The sequence below is a fragment of the Gorilla gorilla genome, chromosome 4 (genome assembly GCF_029281585.2).
Source record: "Gorilla gorilla gorilla isolate KB3781 chromosome 4, NHGRI_mGorGor1-v2.1_pri, whole genome shotgun sequence".
In the NCBI taxonomy this organism is placed as follows: Eukaryota; Metazoa; Chordata; class Mammalia; order Primates; family Hominidae; genus Gorilla; species Gorilla gorilla.
This window is the reverse complement of record NC_073228.2, coordinates 104,203,092-104,223,041: the sequence shown is the minus strand read 5'-3', so window position 1 is coordinate 104,223,041 and position 19,950 is coordinate 104,203,092. Positions and strand designations below refer to the sequence as shown.

The 19,950-nt window shown below is 34.9% G+C and overlaps 1 long non-coding RNA gene across 3 annotated transcripts in view; it reads left to right on the top strand.

Annotated features, from left to right (window-relative positions):
* LOC109026852 (uncharacterized) overlaps nucleotides 1-19,950 on the top strand; it is a 472,799-nt gene that overhangs the window by 118,125 nt on the left and 334,724 nt on the right. The gene's annotated exons all lie outside the window — the stretch shown is intronic.

The following is a 19,950-nucleotide window of genomic DNA, read 5'->3' as shown; positions in this document are numbered from 1 at the left end:
TTTAATAAGTGTTTTAACAGATACTGGAAAACTGAACCATTTGGAAAATAGTACTTAGGAAATTTTAAATTCATGAGAAGCATGTAAGGAGTAATTCTCTTTCAAGATCTAATTGTCAGGGTCAATTTTCCTCATGATTTAACAGTTTTATAATGATTGCTCTAATATGTTGATAACAAAGAGACTTTGCCTTTTATATTTCTACAATCAAGGGTATAACAGCTGACTCAGTTGTACTTTTACAATGCAAATTTTAATGGGAATTTTCTTGAGGAACTATCCCCCCTGGCAAAAATAAATAAATAAAAAAATCTGTATTTTAGGAGAGAAAACTAGATTGCTTCAACTGAGCCACAGGTAATGTTAGTTAAGCACATTTAGCCATTCTCTTGGGCAGTATAAATGTGCTACATTATACACTTATTAGGAAAATATAATGCTACCTTACACATCTGTCCAGTCAGCCACTTACCTAAAATTCTGAAAGCTAGTCTCCCTGAGGGGATTCCTGGAGCCTTAAGACTTCCTTCTTATTCATTGATATTGTTGGGAACTTTGTAGAATACAAAGGGGAAGGAGATGACAAAGACTTTCTGAAATCCATTCAATAAGGTTTTGGTAAAGGCACATAGGGTACTAGCAGAACTAAAAACAAAGGAGTATGTCTTCTAGATCCCACAGGCATGACATTTTCTCTCTAAAAGTTAGATTAAAAAAATTATGATCTTTTATTTTCCAATAACTAAATCTACACACTGCAAAAGGATAACACACAGTTATAGGTGCTTCTGCACAAATGTGGTGACAGCAAGAGTGCTCTGAATTAGGTAAAAAGAAGTGGAGTAAAGCATTTGTGTTTTTGAGAATGTGTGTGCATGTGTGTGTATGTGCACGTGTGTGTATAAAACTATCATCTAACTCAAAATATGTGAGATCAGAGAGGCAGGCCCGGCATGGTCACTCATGCCTGTTATCCTAGCATTTTGGGAGGCTGAAGCAAGAGGATCGTTTGAGCTCAGGAGTTTAAGACCAGCCTGGGCAACATAGTGAGACCTTATCTCTACATAAAAACAAAGCAAAACAAACAAAAAACAATTAGCCAGGCATGGTGGCACACATCTGTAGTTTGTAAGTACTTGGTAGGCTGAGTTGGGAGAGTCTCTTGAGCCTGGGATGCCAAGGTTGCAGTCAGCCATGATGGTGCCACTGCAATCCATGAAAAATACTCTAACTGCAGCCACAGATTGGATTTTTTTTGGTTGTGTGATTGAACAGCAGATTTTGATGTTGATTTTTCTAATTTATCGTAACACATTTATCCAGGTCAAATCAAATTACACTGGTTTGTGATCAACCAGCCAACATTACAACTACCTGGATATTTGGGTTGTAGGTGTAAGATATCATTGTCATTGGTCAGTTATGAAGATTTGAGTCATTTATAATCTAGTTTCTTAATTGATAACTCAATATTTGAGAAATAATGAGAAAGGATTTGGGAATACAGAAGATGGACCGATAAGCTTCTAATATTCTCTGTCTCTATTACCACATAATCAGATCCTCTTTTATAGTAAAGTTAGTAGAACAGAATTAGTAATTTATTTATTCAATAAATATACAATAAGTGCATGTATATTGAGGTATTACTTTAAGTGAAAGTGATATAGCAAATAACAAGTCAAACAAATTCCTTTAATTTATGGAACTTGTGTTCTAATTATGGCACGAGTAGGTATTTACAGATAAACACTTAACAAAACAAATACAAAAAAGATAATGTGATTGACTTGAGAGTATAAAGATACCTAAGACTGAGTATACGTTCTTATGATATTTCATTTAAGTGAGTACTAAGTACTGAACGAAACTAGCTCTGAAAAGTTTTGTGTGACGATAATTCCACGTAGAGCAGAAACATTCTACTGTGAAAATACTCTAGGATTTGAATTATCTATTTCTGGTTAATAATGCCAAAACATATTGGCTTGAAATAGAAATTTTATATTGCTCCTGACTTTGTGGATGAAGAATCTAGGATGGACTCTATGGTGTGCAAGTCTTTGCTGTATGTGCTATCTGCTGTGGTGACTCAACCATGGCTGGAGCAGCTACTCACATAATGGATGAACTGGTACTGGTTGAGAGCTTGGATCTTAGCTGCAGCTGTTGGCTTGGGGCCTCAATTCTTCCTCATGTGGGCTTACTTCAGCTCCCTCACAGTATGGTGGCTGGCACCTAAGAGTGAGTATTTCAAGAGAGAGGAATTGAAAGTTTTCAGTCTCGTAATCTGTCACTTATACTATGTGCAAGTAGCTATAGAGTCCACAGATTCAAGGAAAGTGGGTATGGACTCCAACTTTCAGTGAGAGAAATGTAAGGAATATATGATCATTTTTGACCTGTCACAGTAAACCTCTGGCCAAAAACTCTTTATAATATTCCCACATGAAAAATACACTCACCCCATTTCAAGACCCCAGAAATTTCAGTTCAATATAGAATTAGTTTCAAGATCAGGATTCATAATGTAAATCAGGTTTAGGTGTTGAGGAGGCTCCTCACATGGAAAACAAAGTCGATGTTGGCTGCTCAGCCAGGCTAGTCCTCTCCATGAGGCAGCTTTGGCTTTCTAACAGCATGATGGCTGACCTCCAAGAGTGAGTGTTCCAATAAACATGAAGTGGAAGCTGCCAGTCTCTAAAGGTCTGGAGGCAGAAACAGATGCACACACACGCACACACACACACACAGACACACACACACACGAAAGAAAGAAACCCTCCAATACATTTCATTAGAGCTGTCACAGAGCCCACCCACTTGATGGGAGGAGTATCAATGAATTTGTGATTTTCTTTAATTCTCACATCTGGTATATCAAAGACCAGAAAGATGAATGCTTAGACAGTATCCCTTACTGCCCTTTGTGTACTTCTAATTTAAAATCAAATTCTTTAAAGAAATCATAAATGTAGATAATGCTCTAAATGGTATCTTTGAGTACAAGATATCTATAGAAGTTATAAAATTACTTAACTATGATAAGTCCATTTGGAGTATCAGTCAAGTCAATGGGCACAGAAGTCTTACTTTTAGAGTGCAACGAGAGAAGAATTACAGTGGCCCAAAGTAGTCAGGAGCAGGAGGAGCAAGAGAGTGATTAAGAGCTCAGTACTGAACTGCAGCTGAAATTAGAGGCATCCAATGTAAAAGTCCATTGGTGGAGGATGACAAGAGGACCACAAATTGAGCAAAACAATACAATTTGGAGGTTAAGTTCAACTGAAACACAACAGGAAGTGAGAACAAGGGGAACAGGAAAGTAAGGGAATTTAAATTTATCGTCATAAGCAGGACTTAGTATTAGCTCCCTAATACTGCCTCCTAGTGCTACTATGAATGGTGAGTTAGGTTTAAAAGTACATAGGTAGGAAAAATAAATACATTAATGATTTTCTTCCTCTGGAAATAAAAAAATAGATAATTACATGTTGCTTAGAGTGAGATATTAAATGGCATATGGAAAATATGGATTACCAAGCTCTAAAATATTTACAAGTTTTTTCTGGGATCCAATGGATACCTGATTTGGTATTTTGGAGGATACTCTTAAGTTTATGGGATTTTTCTGATGATTCCTTTTTTAATGCTTAAGTTAACACTGGAAGAAATCCCACAAGCACCAATCACAGTAAACAGAACAATCTGTTTTTGAAAGTAGGCATGATCAAGATGATTTTAATTGGTTATGGTTTTTTTTTTTTTTCTGCAAGTGAACAAAGAATCAACTTGGCTCTAACTCCTAGTCCTACTTCAAGACAACTTGTTTTTCTTTCCTTTAGAAACTTTCCTTTATGTTTCTCCATTTCTTCTAAGGTGAGTTAGAGCATCTTCAATGTTCCTTTAGTCACATTACATCTAATATTATGACTTTTGAATTGTGCTCAAGAATTCTACTTAATTGTTTTCTCCCATTATTGTGAAAATGAGAACACAGTAACTGTTTCTAACTGCCATAGATCTGTTCTGTTTAATGTGGTAGCCATTAGATACACAAAGATGTTACTTAAATTTAAATGCAGAGTATTATTTAAACTTACATTAAATTAAAATTAATTTCCTCAGTTGCACCAGCCACATCTCTGGTGCACAATAGCCATGTGTGGCTAGTGGCTGCCACTTTGGAAGGCATAGATATAAAGCACAGCCATCATTGCAACAAATCTATTGGATTGTGCTGCATACAATTTTTCATAATTTTTATAGAATGAAAGAAAAACATCTATGAGTCAACATTGTTACAAGAATTTGACTTCATGTAGGAAATTGTGAAAATATGCATAAACATACATATATATACACACACACACATACTGAATTTCAGTTTTCTTGGCATGGTACTGTACTTAAATATAAATAAAATTTGAAATATAAACATATTCAACATAAATTCATGAAATATAAATTAGAACCTGGGCATGTTAAATAAAAGCATTCCATTTCACAGAAATGATTAATGACCACAGGTTGTTTGGACAGTCTAGCTTGGTTATTCACTAAGATTAGCTGTTGTACTCTTTAGTTGTTCATATCGAGGATCCATAATGGAGGAAATGAATGGAATGACTAAGAGAGTGAATCTATATAAATCTGTACCATGCCAAACCTGAATTTCTGTCACACTAAAAGGTGCCTTAACCCTTACTTAAATCTATTTTTTAAAACAGCTTAAACTATAGAATCCCTTAAAGAGGCAATCTGAGAGACAATGATGTAATGAAAACTGGTCAGAGTTACAAAAGTGCTTTTCACGCACAAGTTATATGAAACAGAGAGCTAGAAATCAGCAAGTAAAGGGAAATAATTTTCTGATGGTCTTATTTTTAGCTCTTTGGAAAACTACAGAGATGATCTGATAATTTGATTTTTTATTCCTTAACTCACATAAATAAGACAGGAATGACAAAACAGTTGAAAGAATGTGCTCTTTCGTCCTTAGTGGAATGTGTGCTCCTGCTACTGATCAGAGACTCTCCAGATTTATGCATTTTGCTTCCTTAGCTGGAAATAATCGCAGACCTTCAATTCTACATGAAGAGGGGACAGGAAACCCCTATACTTTGGAAAATATGAGACAATGAAAATTAAATATTGACTGAAGAGGAAAATTTCTAATTGGATGGGAAAAGTTAATACATCGTGGAATAGGAAAATGAGACCATACGTCAAAACAGTCTCAGATACATGAACATTTACTAGTTGTATTTTTCCATATAGATACAAAACAGTCTCAGATACATGAACATTTACTGGTTGTATTTTTCCATATAGATCGCCATGTATGGCAGGATGAATTTTTCATTTTCCCCATATGGATGTTCCTACATTGAATGTTTTCTAATCTCTGCTATTCTTTTATAAATATTCTGAAGACATCATACTTCTTATTAAATAAATACAAACAACTCTCTCCATTGCAATAATTATGCAGAGATTATTGCTTTTGCTTGCACCTGATGGAAATCTGTATATTCAAATATTTATTTTACTTCAGATATTCTCCACGCTTATTGACTTTTTTAGATTTTTATTGACATATTATAGCTGTACACATTTTGGGGGGATATGTGATATTTTGATACCTATATACAATGTGTAATGATAAAATCAAGGTAAGTAGGATATCAGTCACCTCAAATATCGATCTTTTCTTTCTATTGGGACCATTATAATTATTTTCTTCCAGCTATTTAAAAATATACAGTAAGTTATTACTAACTGTAATTTCCCTTTCTTCCATTTATACAACTGTATTTGTATGCCTTTATCCAATTTCTCTGTAACCCTTTTGTTTTTTAATTCTACATCCCATGACCTGTCTCCTTTCCCAATGTTCTTTTCTATCTATTCTTATAAACACTAGGCCTTCCCTTCTGAACTACAGTGTGGTCTTTGTTGAAGTCTTTAAATTTCTTTCTAAGATAATCTGATGGGAGTTTTGGGGTGATGGAATAATGGCTCCCAGTATAAAAGAAATTCATGTGTTATAGCTTATCCTAACATAAAATAGAAGGTCTATACTTTGGGAACAACAATATTCATAATGAAAGTAGACACAAGCTTTTTTTATGCTTTGTAGTGTGATTATTATATGTTAAAACTTTATCTTGTTAAAAATTTTTATCTGCCAAAGTATTATTACAATCTTTAGTTTGGTCATGACTTTTGGTCAATTTTGTATCATTATTTGTAAAATACTCCATTATATTTGTCCAGAGTTTTGGAATTTGACCCACTTTTGTTCCTTCCCACTTACTGCTATATAGACAGAATCAGAATATGCATATATAATTGATATCATCGTAAATTTTAATTGGTCTTGGCCATCAAATCTGATTTTGGACACGGATGGAATGACTCCAGTATAAAACCTTCTTGGCTGTAATAGTAATTTTTCTTTGCATGCTGGCTTAATCAAAAAATTTTTAATGTCATTTTCTATTATAGCAGTTTTGGAAGCATAGGTAACTGGACATTTCAGAAATGTCAATGACTTATCTTTCAGAAATACAGGAGATCTTCTTATGGGAGAAGGATCTTGTGAAATTGTCGATATTTGAAGACAGCAGAGGAGCTCTTTGACTCTATTTTCTGTTTTTTGTTTTGTTTTGAGATGGAGTCTTGCTCTGTCACCCAGGCTGGAGTGCACTGGCGTGCCATCTTGGCTCACTGCAAGCTCCGCCTCCCGGGTTCACGCCATTCTCCTGCCTCAGCCTCCGCAGCAGCTGGGACTACAGGCACACACCGCCACGCCCGGCTAATTTTTTTTTTGTTGCATTTTTAGTAGAGACGGGGTTTCACCGTGTTAGCCAGGATGGTCGCCATCTCCTGACCTCGTGATCCGCCCGCCTCGGCCTCCCAAAGTGCTGGGATTACAGGCGTGAGCCACCACGCCCGGCCTTTGACTCTATTTTCAAACAGCTGTTCCAATGATATTTCTGTAGTGCAAGTACAATATGAGCATATCACCACTACTCTACTTTAATATTTCCATGTCCTCGCACCCCTGGCATAAATTTCACATTCCACAGCGTGGTTTACAAGTTTTGAATATGTTCCCTAATATTTTTCCAACCTTATCTCCATCCATTTCCTGCCTCTCATATGCTGCTCCTAGTAAGCAGTCTGTCGTTGTATCATAAGCAGGCTGCTGTCCTAATCATCACATTCTCATTCTTAGGCCTTCACATGTACACTTTCCCCACTGCCTTGATATCTTACGATATCCCTTCTACATCCCAGACAAGTTACTTAGCTTCTGTTCTTTCGTTTGATTCTCAATATCTGCTCAGCCTTTTTTTTTTTTCCTGTGAAGTTTTTGACTATTCTTTGCTCTATACACAGCCAAATAAGTAGAATCCCTCCTTCGTGAACTTGGAATGGATAGAGAAAGGAGGAAAATTTTGAATTTTTTCATGAAGATAGAAAATAAAAATCTATTAATTATTGCATCTGGATAATGTGTGATTCCCACTAAGTATTTTGGTCATAGGATATCTATGGGGGCCTCTTTTTAAAATCTCTACAAATGCCTTGTTTCCCTCTAGGGAAACAGTCATCACATTATATTTTTTTTTGTAGATATAGAGACACATTTTGCATGTCCTTTGAAGGGACATGCTTACTGTCAAGCTTCAGAGAATGTGTGAGTATGCAGCCTTTATTTGTGAGCTTCTTCAGGATCTGCCTTAGCTGTAGAAATTCACTTTGCCTGAGGTCATAACTTTTCCCTGGGCAGTTTGTCTGTTGACTCTCTGTGGTAGGGCTTAGAAGCCTAGCTATTTACTTAAAAAAAACAAAACAAACAAATAAGAAGAAAAAATTGCGCTAAAGGAAAAGAGATAACCGGATTAGAAGATTAAGGACAAAAAGGTCTGGAGTTAGAGGCATATATCAATGGATATATGGGAGCAGCTGCAATGTGAGAAGATCTTTGTGTTCCACATTAGTGTCCACCAGAAAGCATATACTACAGAAGAGGATTTGCACAGCCAAGTGGATAAAATAGACCCATCAGATGACATCAGCTTGTGTGTGTCATAGAGTCTCCTAGTACCAACACAATGAACATATGCATGATGTTGACAGAGTGGTTGTTATGCAGGCTGCACATAAACATAAACCAAATAACACATACTCCATTAAGTTTGATTTACAAGGAGCCACCATCAGATACCAGTGCTGAGCCCCTGATAGGGACCCTCTCTCAAGGAGACAAAGTGGCCACTTGGTGTCAAGTTGACTTATATTTTTCTCTTTACATTCTAAAAGGGTCATTGGTTCATCAGAAAAATGTACACATATTCTGGGTACATGTTCACCTTTCCTGTCCTCAAGGTCTTAGCCAACAATACTATTTGAGGGCTCACAGAGTGTTTGCCTGCCTGGTACAGGATCCCACATAACGTTACATCACAACAGGTGACTCACTTTATACAAAGCAGGTCTAGGAATTTAGGCCATCATATACCATAATACCCAAGCTTCCAGCATGATAGAGCAGTTGAAAGGCTTGCGGAAGACCTAGCTGGAGGGGAAGCCAGGGTGCAATATGCTTCAACTATGGAATATCTTATATCAATATGTAGTATAGGCATTTAGTTGAAAATCTTTGACTCTGTGATTGCAATAGGAAGAATATATGGTTCCAAGGACCAGGAATGAAAATAAGAGTGTCCCCTTTACCTTTACTCTCAGTAATTCACTGGGTGATGTTAATGATAAATTGGATGCGATAAACATGAGAAGGAGAACACTTTCTCCAGGCAACACAGCAAGAATCCCATTGAATAAGTAAGGCTGTCACTTAGGCACTTACAGCTCCTGTATCCAGGGATCAACAGGCAAGAAAAGGAGTCACTGTTTTTACAGAGGTAATTGACACAGATAATTGGAAAGAAGTAGGCTACAAATAAACAACGGGACAACAAAGAATATTTCTTCCGCAGCCTGCATCTGGTGACTGACTGAGGCTGAAATATAAAGGCCTATTTCACCCATGCAGGACACTTTGATGCTCAATACTTGCTCCAAAGCTGTCTGCTGAGTTGGCCATGTTTTTGTTGGGTCTCTATTTGCAGCTCAATTCTTTCCCCTGCCAATCCTGTTACCTTCCTTTTTGTTTCACAGAGGCTGATCCCTAAAAAACACCTTGTGCCCCAGATTCCATCTTAGTGTCTGAATCTGGAGAATCCAACTTGCGACAATATTGCAGTAGTTTTGTGCCTTTTGTAGAAAGCATACTTTGGGGGATGTGAAGTTGTATCAAGATTACCATGTTATCTACATGATAACATGATAAGTGTAACAATATTACCATGTTATCAACAGAATCTGTCACATGTGGCACATCACATGTTCTCAGTAAAGAATAAAAAACATGCAAGAAAGTTAGAAATATGTATATGCTACAGAGTAATACTTAAATTAGATTTTTAAGAAAATTACATTATATTGGTTGAAAAAGAAAATTATTTTAGTGACAAAATAACAATATTACATAACTTTTTCTATATACATATGAGAATTACTCCATGATTTTCTTGCATCTATAATGTGATTAGATAAAGAATAGATCTAAAATTTCATGATGCCTTTGTAATAATACTGTTGTTTTCTTTGAGATCATTGATATTTCTAAGTAATTAGTAGAAGGGAGTGTCTAAAATAAATTCACAAATGGAAGAAGATGTGGTAAGATCACTCTAGATTTCTTCATTTTTAATTTTTACATTTTCTTGTTCAGAAATACTTAAATGTCAGGTTCATATTACGGCAAAGAAAACAGCATCTTCTATCATTGTCAGCAAACACAAATTTTTGCTTTGGATTAATGTCTTCAGGTACATGAATCATATCCATGAGTCCTGTCCTTCTGCAATTAAGTGCCTACCTAAGAATAGCTGAAGATGGGCTTAGTGCAAGTTGTGAATCCATTTAGGGCTATTTAAAAAATTGCAGGAGGTTTTGAAAGTCTTTTATACATGTAAAATGCTTTTACTTAAAATAATCCATTAGAAAGTATTAAGACTTGAAAAACTTTGATGAGACATTAGAAAAAAACTAAAAAAAATTAGGTTATATTTATTCTCTTGTTTATACCCTGTCATATTGAAACAAAAACTATTTTGATTCAGACCTATGAATATAAACATTTTATTTAAGGTTGAAACAACACATTATTTTTTTGAAAATAAAATTTAATTTTGCAAAAATATAAACAGCAAGAGTAGCAAAAAGTAATTTAAACTAGATTTATAAGGCTGATAAACTACTCAGTTTTCTTTCACTTTGGCGTTTATCTGTAAATGATAGAGTATTTTTATTGTGATAGACATATAATTGATGAAAAAGGAAATGTATTGAGAAATAAGTTGTCTGAAGTACGTAATTGTTGAGTGAAAAAAATTCCATTTTTATAGTATTGCCTTCAAAAATCTGTGATTAAAAATAATTTGTGATTTCAAGCAATACTGATTCTCAGGAAGATAATAATAAAAGCAGATTAACTTTTTAAAAAAGTAACTAAAGCATTTGTTTTTTAAAGTAATTATCACAAACACTACTTAATAATATCTCTGCAATTTTTATATCCAAAAAATGTGTGTGGCTAAAGGATTTATCTATAAATCTGTACTATTGCCTAGTAAATAATTGTTTTTGCTAACTTGATATATTTATTGGGGTTATTTTTTAAATTAACTAATGGAGATAGTGTTGGTTAAAGCCTTTCAGCTCAGCAACTTCTAACCCTTTTACTTTGTAGAGCCCCAGAGCACTCTAGTGCTATCAATTACTACCAAGCATTTTGCTAGATACTGAGTGGGCATAAAATAAGAGACAGATAACTGCCCTTTGAACTCCATATCCATGTATGTGGAGGGTTAGGGTGACAACAGGTGTGTAAGCAAATAATTTTAAATATGAATCATGCCAAGAGGAGGAGAGATAACTCAACTTGAAGATTCAGAGAAGACCTTCTGAATGAGAAGATGTTTTAATTAAATACCAAAGAGTTAGTCAGAAAAAGAATATTGGAAAGGATATACAAAGTAGAGCAAACAGTACAGGCAAATGTACAGGTATTAGTATGATCTGTGAAAAGAATGAAAGTAATTCTATATGCTTTATATCACTATCACAGATTACAGAAGAGAGAAGAATGTCTTGAGCTGTTGTAAATAGGAACCAGCTCATAAAAGATCTTACCTGCCAATCTAAGTGGCAATAAGTGTACCTCAGAAGCGGGACATAATGAACACTGTAACCTAGACAGTGATTATTTTATTTTCATTTTATATAGGTGACTATGCTCTGCAATGGCATGTACACATTCCATGAAAACGTTTGAAAAAGAGAGTGAAGGAGGAGTTAGGAGTACTGAAACTGTGAGAGTTAAAATTGATTTGGGAAGATTGTCCCAATAAGGTGACAATGAGGGTGTTGGTTATGGGGAAAACGTTTGGGAGCAAAGAGCAGCAGGGATGAGGACCGGAATTATGCACTTGAGTCTGAGGTGCTTGTGGGATCAACCAAGTTAATATGCCCAATGGAAAAGAAGTTTCAAATTCAGAGGAGACAATCAGACTGATGGCTTAACATTGGTATCCATTAGTAAAATAATATAGTGAGAAAAAGTGAGTTGATTGAATCAGACAACATAAATGGGAAGAGAGAGAAAAGCAATGTACCAAAACTAGACATTCAAGGAACAAACGTACCAGTTTTTATGGTAGGTTAAAAGAGAGAAGAAGACTATTAAAGAGGCTGAGAAGAAGTACAGCAACAATCCTGAAAGGTAGGTGATTTTATCACCATTTTTTTTTTCAGAAGAGGACTGTGAGCCTCAGAAAAAAACAAAAAATGAGTAATTTGCCCAGATATTATAGCTAGGAATTGGCTAATCCAGAATTTGATCTGTAGTATTTTTTACAAGTGTGTTTTTTCCCAGTGTATTATGAAGGCATTATGCCAAATTATAAAGTTCTTACCTGAAGACCCCAATTATAAGAAGATGTTAACTAAAATCACCAAACCAATTGCTAGAAAAAAAAAGGGCACGGAATATTTTTTAACAGCAAGAAAGAACAAAAGAGAAAGTAATTATTAGGGTCCTATACTACTTGCCTTGGTTGTAAAGAACAATTTGTTAGCTGCTGTGACATGGTGCACCTTGTTTACTTTACTCCTGATGGGAAAATGTTAATATGCCTGAGTTACTGCCAAAGCACACAATCCTAGTGATACTGAAGCAAATGACTATTTGTTGACATTAATGACTCTATATGGCACCATTATTTCGTTTCAACAAACATATGATTAAATTTTATCATAAAAATCAAAATCCAGTTATTCATGTAGATAATTGTGGTCATTTCATACTGAAAATATTATTTTATCTTATAAGTTCTGGGATACATGTACAGGATGTGCAGGTTTGTTACATAGGTAAATGTGTATCAGGGTGGTTTGCTGCACCTATCAACCCCTCACCTGTGTATTAAGCCCAGCATGCATTAGCTATTTTTCCTGATGCTCTCCCTCTCCCTACACCCCCACAGAAGGTCCCAGTGAGTGTTGTTCCCTTCCCTGTGTCCATGTGTTCTTGTTTTTTAGCTCCCACTTATAAGCGAGAAAACACGGTGTTTGGTTTTCTGTTCCTGTGTGAGTTTGCTGAGGATAATGGCTTCCAGCTCTATCTGTGTCCCTGCAAAGGACATGATCTCGTCTCTTTTTATGGCTGCTTAGTATTTCATGGTATATATGTCCACATTTTCTTTATCCAGTCTATTATTGATGGGCATTTGGGTTGATTCCATGTCTTTGCTATTGTGAATAGTGCTGCAATAAACATATGTGTGCATGTATATTTATAGTAAAATGATTTATATTGCTTTGGGTATACCCAGTAATAGGATTGCTGGGTCAAGTTGTATTTCTTGTGCCACACTTGTGAATCACCACACTGTCTTCACATCTATAACCATCTGATCTTTGACGAACCTGACAAAAACAAGCAATGGGGAAAGGATTTCCTATTTAATAAACGGTGCTGGGAGAGCTAGTTAGCCATATGCGGAAAACAGAAATTGGACCCCTTCTTTACACCTTATACAAAAATTAACTAAGGATGGATTAAAGACTCAGTTTCTATTTAAACTTTTTTCTTCTTTTTTCTTTTTCTTTCTTTCTTTCTTTTTTTTTTTTTTTTTTTTTTTTTTTTTTGAGACGGAGTTTCCCTCTTGTTGCCCAGGCTGGAGTGGAATGGCGTGATCTTGGCTCACGGCAACGTCCACCTCCTAGGTTCACGTGATTCTCCTGCCTCAGCCTCCCAAGTAGCTGGGATTACAGGCATGCACCACCACGCCTAGCTAATTTTGTATTTTTAGTAGAAACAGGTTTGTCCATGTTGGTGAAGCTGGTCTCCAACTCCCGACCTCAGGTGATCTGCCCGCCTCTGCCTCTCAAAGTGCTGGGATTACAGGCGTGAGCCACCGCGCCCGGCCTTAAACATTTATATATAACATTCATCAATAGCTATGCTTTTATGCTTTTTAAAATCTAGGCTAACATTTAAAAAAAGGATAAGAGCATTTATTAAAAAAAACACAAGAGATTATACTATCTCTTGTATATACCATGGAAAGATTTACCATGGAAAGATTTCAAACATATTCATTTCTGAAAAATGAAAAGATATGATTTAAAATGTCAGACTTCAGATATATGAACGAGCTTCCCATAATCCATCATCCAAAATAAACTATTATTTAGGAATTCTGTGAAGGCAGACAAGCTAAAATCATGTTTCATAAATGAAAGGGTTTACATTAAAGTGCGTGTCTGTCAAGAACCGAAAATGATTTTTAAAGGTATGTATGTGGGCTGTTGTTTTTTGTTTAGTGGTACTAAAGTGGCTTTGTATTTCCAAACTTTGCTTGCGATGCCTTCTCCAGTTTCCGTTAAAATCATCTTCCAGTTAAATAAAATTGATGGAAATCTATATCAACAGTATTGGTGGACAAAAAAAGCAAATTTTTGAGCCAATGTTATGTGGAGGGAGGTAGTAAATATACACACGTATGTAATCTGAATTAAAGAAGACTTCCAGGTTACACATGTTCATAGTGGGTTTTTTTAGCAGTTTTACCTAAATTACTTCTGTAATTAGAAAAAATTCACAGTTTTTAAAAGAAAATGGTTAATATGTAGATACTGCAATTCACTCTTTCTTAGTGGGAGCTTTTCTTGACACCCTCACAAAAATCGGGCCAATTTACATATCCCTCCTTTGTTGCTTCATATTTTTTTCCTTAGCATTTTGCCTTAGCCAAGTTACTATATTATCTTGACTATATAATACACTATATGTAAGACACTATAATATATAATAGGTATATACTATACCTATTTATTATGTTTATTCTTTGGCTTCATATTAAGAATATAATTTTGGGAAGGTAGAGATTTTTATCTACTGAGTCTATTAGACCAAAACATAGATATATAATAGCTAGGTGCTCAATGAATACTAGTTGAATGGATGAATAGATATAATTTTACTCATTAATTTATGCAAAGGTATGTATATATGGATACTAACATATAAATTATATGTCATATAGAAAAATCCATAAATTATACTTGGATACTAACATATAAATTATATGTCATATAGAAAAAGTCAGAGTCCTCTACTTTTGTTTGTTCTCCTAGCTGACTTTTTAAAAAGGGAAAAAGAGATATTAATACAAATAACAAAAATTCCAAAGCCTCATGAAGATGCTGCCTCTTTATGTAAATAACTGCTATTTTTAAGACACATGAGAAAGTTGAAACAATGCTCTCCACAAACATTTGAAAAGTACTTTTTAAAACAACATAAGAACAAATGAGGTATTTGATATATTTATGCTTGCAGGCATAATTGTTTCCTCCAAGTATGCATATATCTGGGTTTTCAAAATTCATCTTATTTAGATTACAGTCCTTGAAAATAAAGCAGTTTCCATAATGTGCCCACTGTTTGCTGCATCCTGCTGTGAAGGAATGTGTATCCAGAATGAAAAAAACATGCCATACATCAGGACAGTTGCTCTTTTCAAAATCTTGAGCCTGTAAAAATTAAACTATGAAATTTCTTAATTCACAAATATGCTTTATGTAGCAACAGAATTAAAAGGTTGTGATTAGTATTTTGAAGTCAGAATCACATGCTGACTTTTATATATGTATATGAAGAAGATGATACATGGTTATCTATTCTTGCTAGAGAATGTAATTTAAAGAGTTTAGTGAAAAATTATTAAGAACAGACTATATACAAGGCATCAAGATAAACCCATGGGAGGAATACAAAAATGAGCACCATATGGTCTCTTAATAATAACACTTCCATCTACAACAGCTGCCATTTATTGACCACCTATCATCTACCAGACAATTTATGAGACAAATTTTTACCCATATGATTATTCCTTGAGATATCCCTTTGGGCAATTTATTGTAATCATCATTTTACAAAAGAAATTGATATTCAGAAAGGTCAAGTTATTGATTTCAAAACCATCTGATATTAGTCACCTGTTTAAGTAGGCACCTCTTTTCTATGAGAACTGCTTCATCACCCATAAGTAATGTAAGTTATAGTTTCCATGTTTATAATGTGTGATCCTTTTTCAGTGACAGTTTGATCACTGGTAGGCACTGGAATATATTTATAATATTAATATTATCTTAAGGATTTGAAATTAGAATTGAGAGATTCCAGTTCATTTGCCCAGAACACTTAAAACTCACCAAAAATAAACTGACGATTTGTTGGATGGCACTACATATACAAGGAGAAACAGAAAAAGCAAATCTCTAAGGATAAGAATGAAGCAAGCACGTAAAACAAAGGAGATATGAGACATTTTCAGCAACACTTTTAATTTCCATTTCTCAAGATAATCAAACATATCTTGATTTGATTCATTCGGCATTTTCCACTTTTGAGAAAGATTTAAAAAACTGCTGTGCAGCTCAACAAACATCTGCAACCATGCAGTAGTAATTTGCTAGTATACAAACCAAGTTTCCAGTCTCGTGTACTATTGCTTTTATATCTGTCACTCATAATTTTAATAAGGAATCGATTTACTTAGCATGCTAACTTATTTATCTTATGTTGATACATGTTCATTATGATTTCTAGTTTTTCTTTTTAATTGCACTACATAGAGGCATTTGTATACAACGAACAGGTCAATAATATGTCCAATTTGGCTCTTTTAAATAGTTTTTATATTACATCATCTTTGATTCTACCATATGTATAATTAATCAATTTGTGAAACAGAAATTTTTATAATGCTGAATCCACAGATCTATTAGAAATCAATGACTAAAAGATATATTAAGAAAGATATAATTGGAAGAGAATTAATAGCCGTGTATTTTCATTCACTGATAAATTTGATGCAACAAAATAACTTTTTTTAACTTTTAAGCTCAGGGGTACACGTGCAGCTTTGTTACATAGGTAAGCCTGTATCACGGGGGTTTGTTGTATAGATTATTTCATCACCCAGGTATTAAGCCTAGTACCCGATAGTTATTTTTCCTGATTCTCTCCCTCCTTTCACTTTCCACCATCCAATAGGACCCGGTGTGTGTTGTTCCTCTCTATGTGTCCATGAGTTCTCAATATTTAGCTTCCACTTATAAGTGAGACTTTCGGTATTTGGTTTTCTTTTCCTGCGTTAATTTGCTATAGATAATGGCTTCTAGCTCCATCCATGTCCCTACAATAGACATGATATCAGTATTTTTTATGGCTGGATAGTATTCCATGGTGTAAATATGCCACATTTTCTTTGTCCAGTCTATCTTTGATGGGCTTTTAGGTTAATTTACTATCTTTGCTATTATGAATAGTGCTGCAATAAAGATTGTGTGGCATTCCTCAAAGACCTAAAGACAAAATACCATTCGATCAGGCAATCCCATTACTGGATATGTAACCAAAGGAATGTAAATCGTTCCATTATAAAGACAAAATAACTTTTAAATTAAAGTTGCAGATATCACAATATATATTGGAGAAAGTAGTGCCATTTTAACACTACCAATACTCTTAATATCCACTACTACTGTTATTAGTACTAATATAAGTACTGAAACTTTTACTACTAGTAATATGACAGATAACCTTTACGTAGTACTTATTATGTATTGTCATTGTTGTGAAAATTAACTCAGAACTCTGGACATAAAATTGGACAGCATTAGTTCATGTAGCCTGTATTTTGATTTAGTACTGTTTTATATTTGAGTTGGGCAGGTCATTGAAATGCTTTGAGAAGTGTTCCTCATCAGTAAAATTGTAGAAGTTTTATAACAATAAGATTACGCATACAAAAATGCTTTCTGAAATTTACAACATTATACATATTTAGTTATTTATACTGTGCTCTGAGTAGGTACCTACCATTGGAGTTATTAACTTTAATTAACAGTAAACAAATTTAAACTTCTGTTAACTGAAAGTTATGACTACTCATATAAATTGTCGTCCAATTATCAATTACGAATAGAAATTTCTACCAATTCAATCTTTCAACTTATTTATTTTTCATTCACTATAGCGGTTAGGAAATCACTCTGACCATACATTAAATATCCACTATTATTTTAATTTTTTTTACTTATATAATAGCACATTTGAATTTCCACTTCAATCAATGTACTTAACGTCAACATTTGGTGTAATGGATTGCTGGATTGAATATGTTTCACATCTATCCACGTGAAATGAGCAGCTCTGTTTCATAATTAATGATGCAATATACTCCTTTTAAATAAGGGTTTTATCAGCCTATATAACTAATGATGGAGTCACCTAAATGACCAGTTGGCATCATTAAATTTACCAACTACTGTGCTATTATCAGTTCCAATTAAATCCTAAGTATGTCTCTCACCAACATGTAAACACATTTTCTAATTGGGAAGTATCATCATGAGTAAATTTAATGGTGCCAATTTGGCCATTTAAATGAGTTAGTAGTTTAGTGGGAAATAATTTGGCTCTGAAGGTATTCCTTTTTCTATCCATCACATTTGTTGCAGTTGGGAATATCCATGTGATAAATTTTGCCAGAGACACCAATACTTGCCTCATCTAAAGCATATTATTTGTATTTGGCAATGATCGTAGGTGATTCTGGAGAAGGTATGTTAACACACCAGCTGAATTGAGTTTACAAAGACCTAAAAGGAGATACTCGATAGTCAACAAAGAGTATATGGGATTAGTAAATGTCAGGAGTTTGACTGGAAGTTGACTCTAGAGAAATTATTTTTCTCCCTGAGGTCTTTAAAAGTTTTGGCAGCCTTCTACCCTTTTCTTATGTGCTTATTTATTCTCACAATTTCCAGTAACTTTATTTCCCTCAGCTTAAAAAAGTTATTTTATTTTACTTGCAACCAAAATTCAGAGAGGATTGTTCAAAATATCTCAAGCCGGAAACAGTGCTTTCCAAGACCTGTAGGCAACAATGTGCATGGGGGTCTCAGAAAGCCAAGCTAGGGCAGTTTCTAACCCTAATTTAACATTTCAGCCCTGATTCTACAATTGTCTAATGCTTCTTTCTATAGAAAAGGTATCTGTCTTCACTTTTAGCTAAAAGTTTTGGCACTTTGGTTCCCTTCTGCCAAATATTTTCTTACTTATTTATGCTGCTCTAGGAAGACAGCTTCACACTTTGGTCAAATTTCTATTGGTTACACCTGCCTCTTTGTCCTATTTATAATTCCAAGATAGCAGCGCTAGACTTCATGTAAAGTCCTTTCTGGAAGTTGTCTCTGTGACACAATGGACTTCACTCGTATTCATTCATACCTGATCTTTTGATAGTATTTGCGTAATTTTTCATCAGTCTTCCATGTTGTGAAGTTGAAATATCACAGTATTTCTCACCACACACACACACACACACACACACACACACAGATACATTCTCAAACACTGATTTCTTTTTTTTTTCTTTTTTTATTATTATACTTTAAGTTTTAGGGTACATGTGCACATTGTGCAGGTTAGTTACATACATATACATGTGCCATGCTGGTGTGCTGCACCCACTAACTCGTCATCTAGCATTAGGTATATCTCCCAATGCTATCCCTCCCCCCTCCCCCCACCCCACAACAGTCCCCAGAGTGTGATGTTCCCCTTCCTGTGTCCATGTGATCTCATTGTTCAATTCCCACCTATGAGTGAGAATATGCGGTGTTTGGTTTTTTGTTCTTGCGATAGTTTACTGAGAATGATGGTTTCCAATTTCATTCATGTCTCTACAAAGGACATGAACTCATAATTTTTTATGGCTGCATAGTATTCCATGGTGTATATGTGCCACATTTTCTTAATCCAGTCTATCATTGTTGGACATTTGGCTTGGTTCCAAGTCTTTGCTATTGTGAATAATGCTGCAATAAACATACATGTGCATGTGTCTTTTTAGCAGCATGATTTATAGTCCTTTGGGTATATACCCAGTAATGGGATGGCTGGGTCAAATGGTATTTCTAGTTCTAGATCCCTGAGGAATCGCCACACTGACTTCCACAATGGTTGAACTAGTTTACAGTCCCACCAACAGTGTAAAAGTGTTCCTAAAAACACTAGAACAAAACCTAGGCATTACCATTCAGGACATAGGCATGGCCAAACACTGATTTCTTATGATTGATTTCTCTCTCTTTCATTTGTGGGAAATTGGAATTAATGAAAGTAGCTGAGCCTTAAGAATAACTGGAACCTGGAAATCAGTCACAAACAGGACTTAGCTTCAGCTTGTCTTGTTTTGTTTTGTTTTTAATTGCCACTGCCCTCAGCTCTGC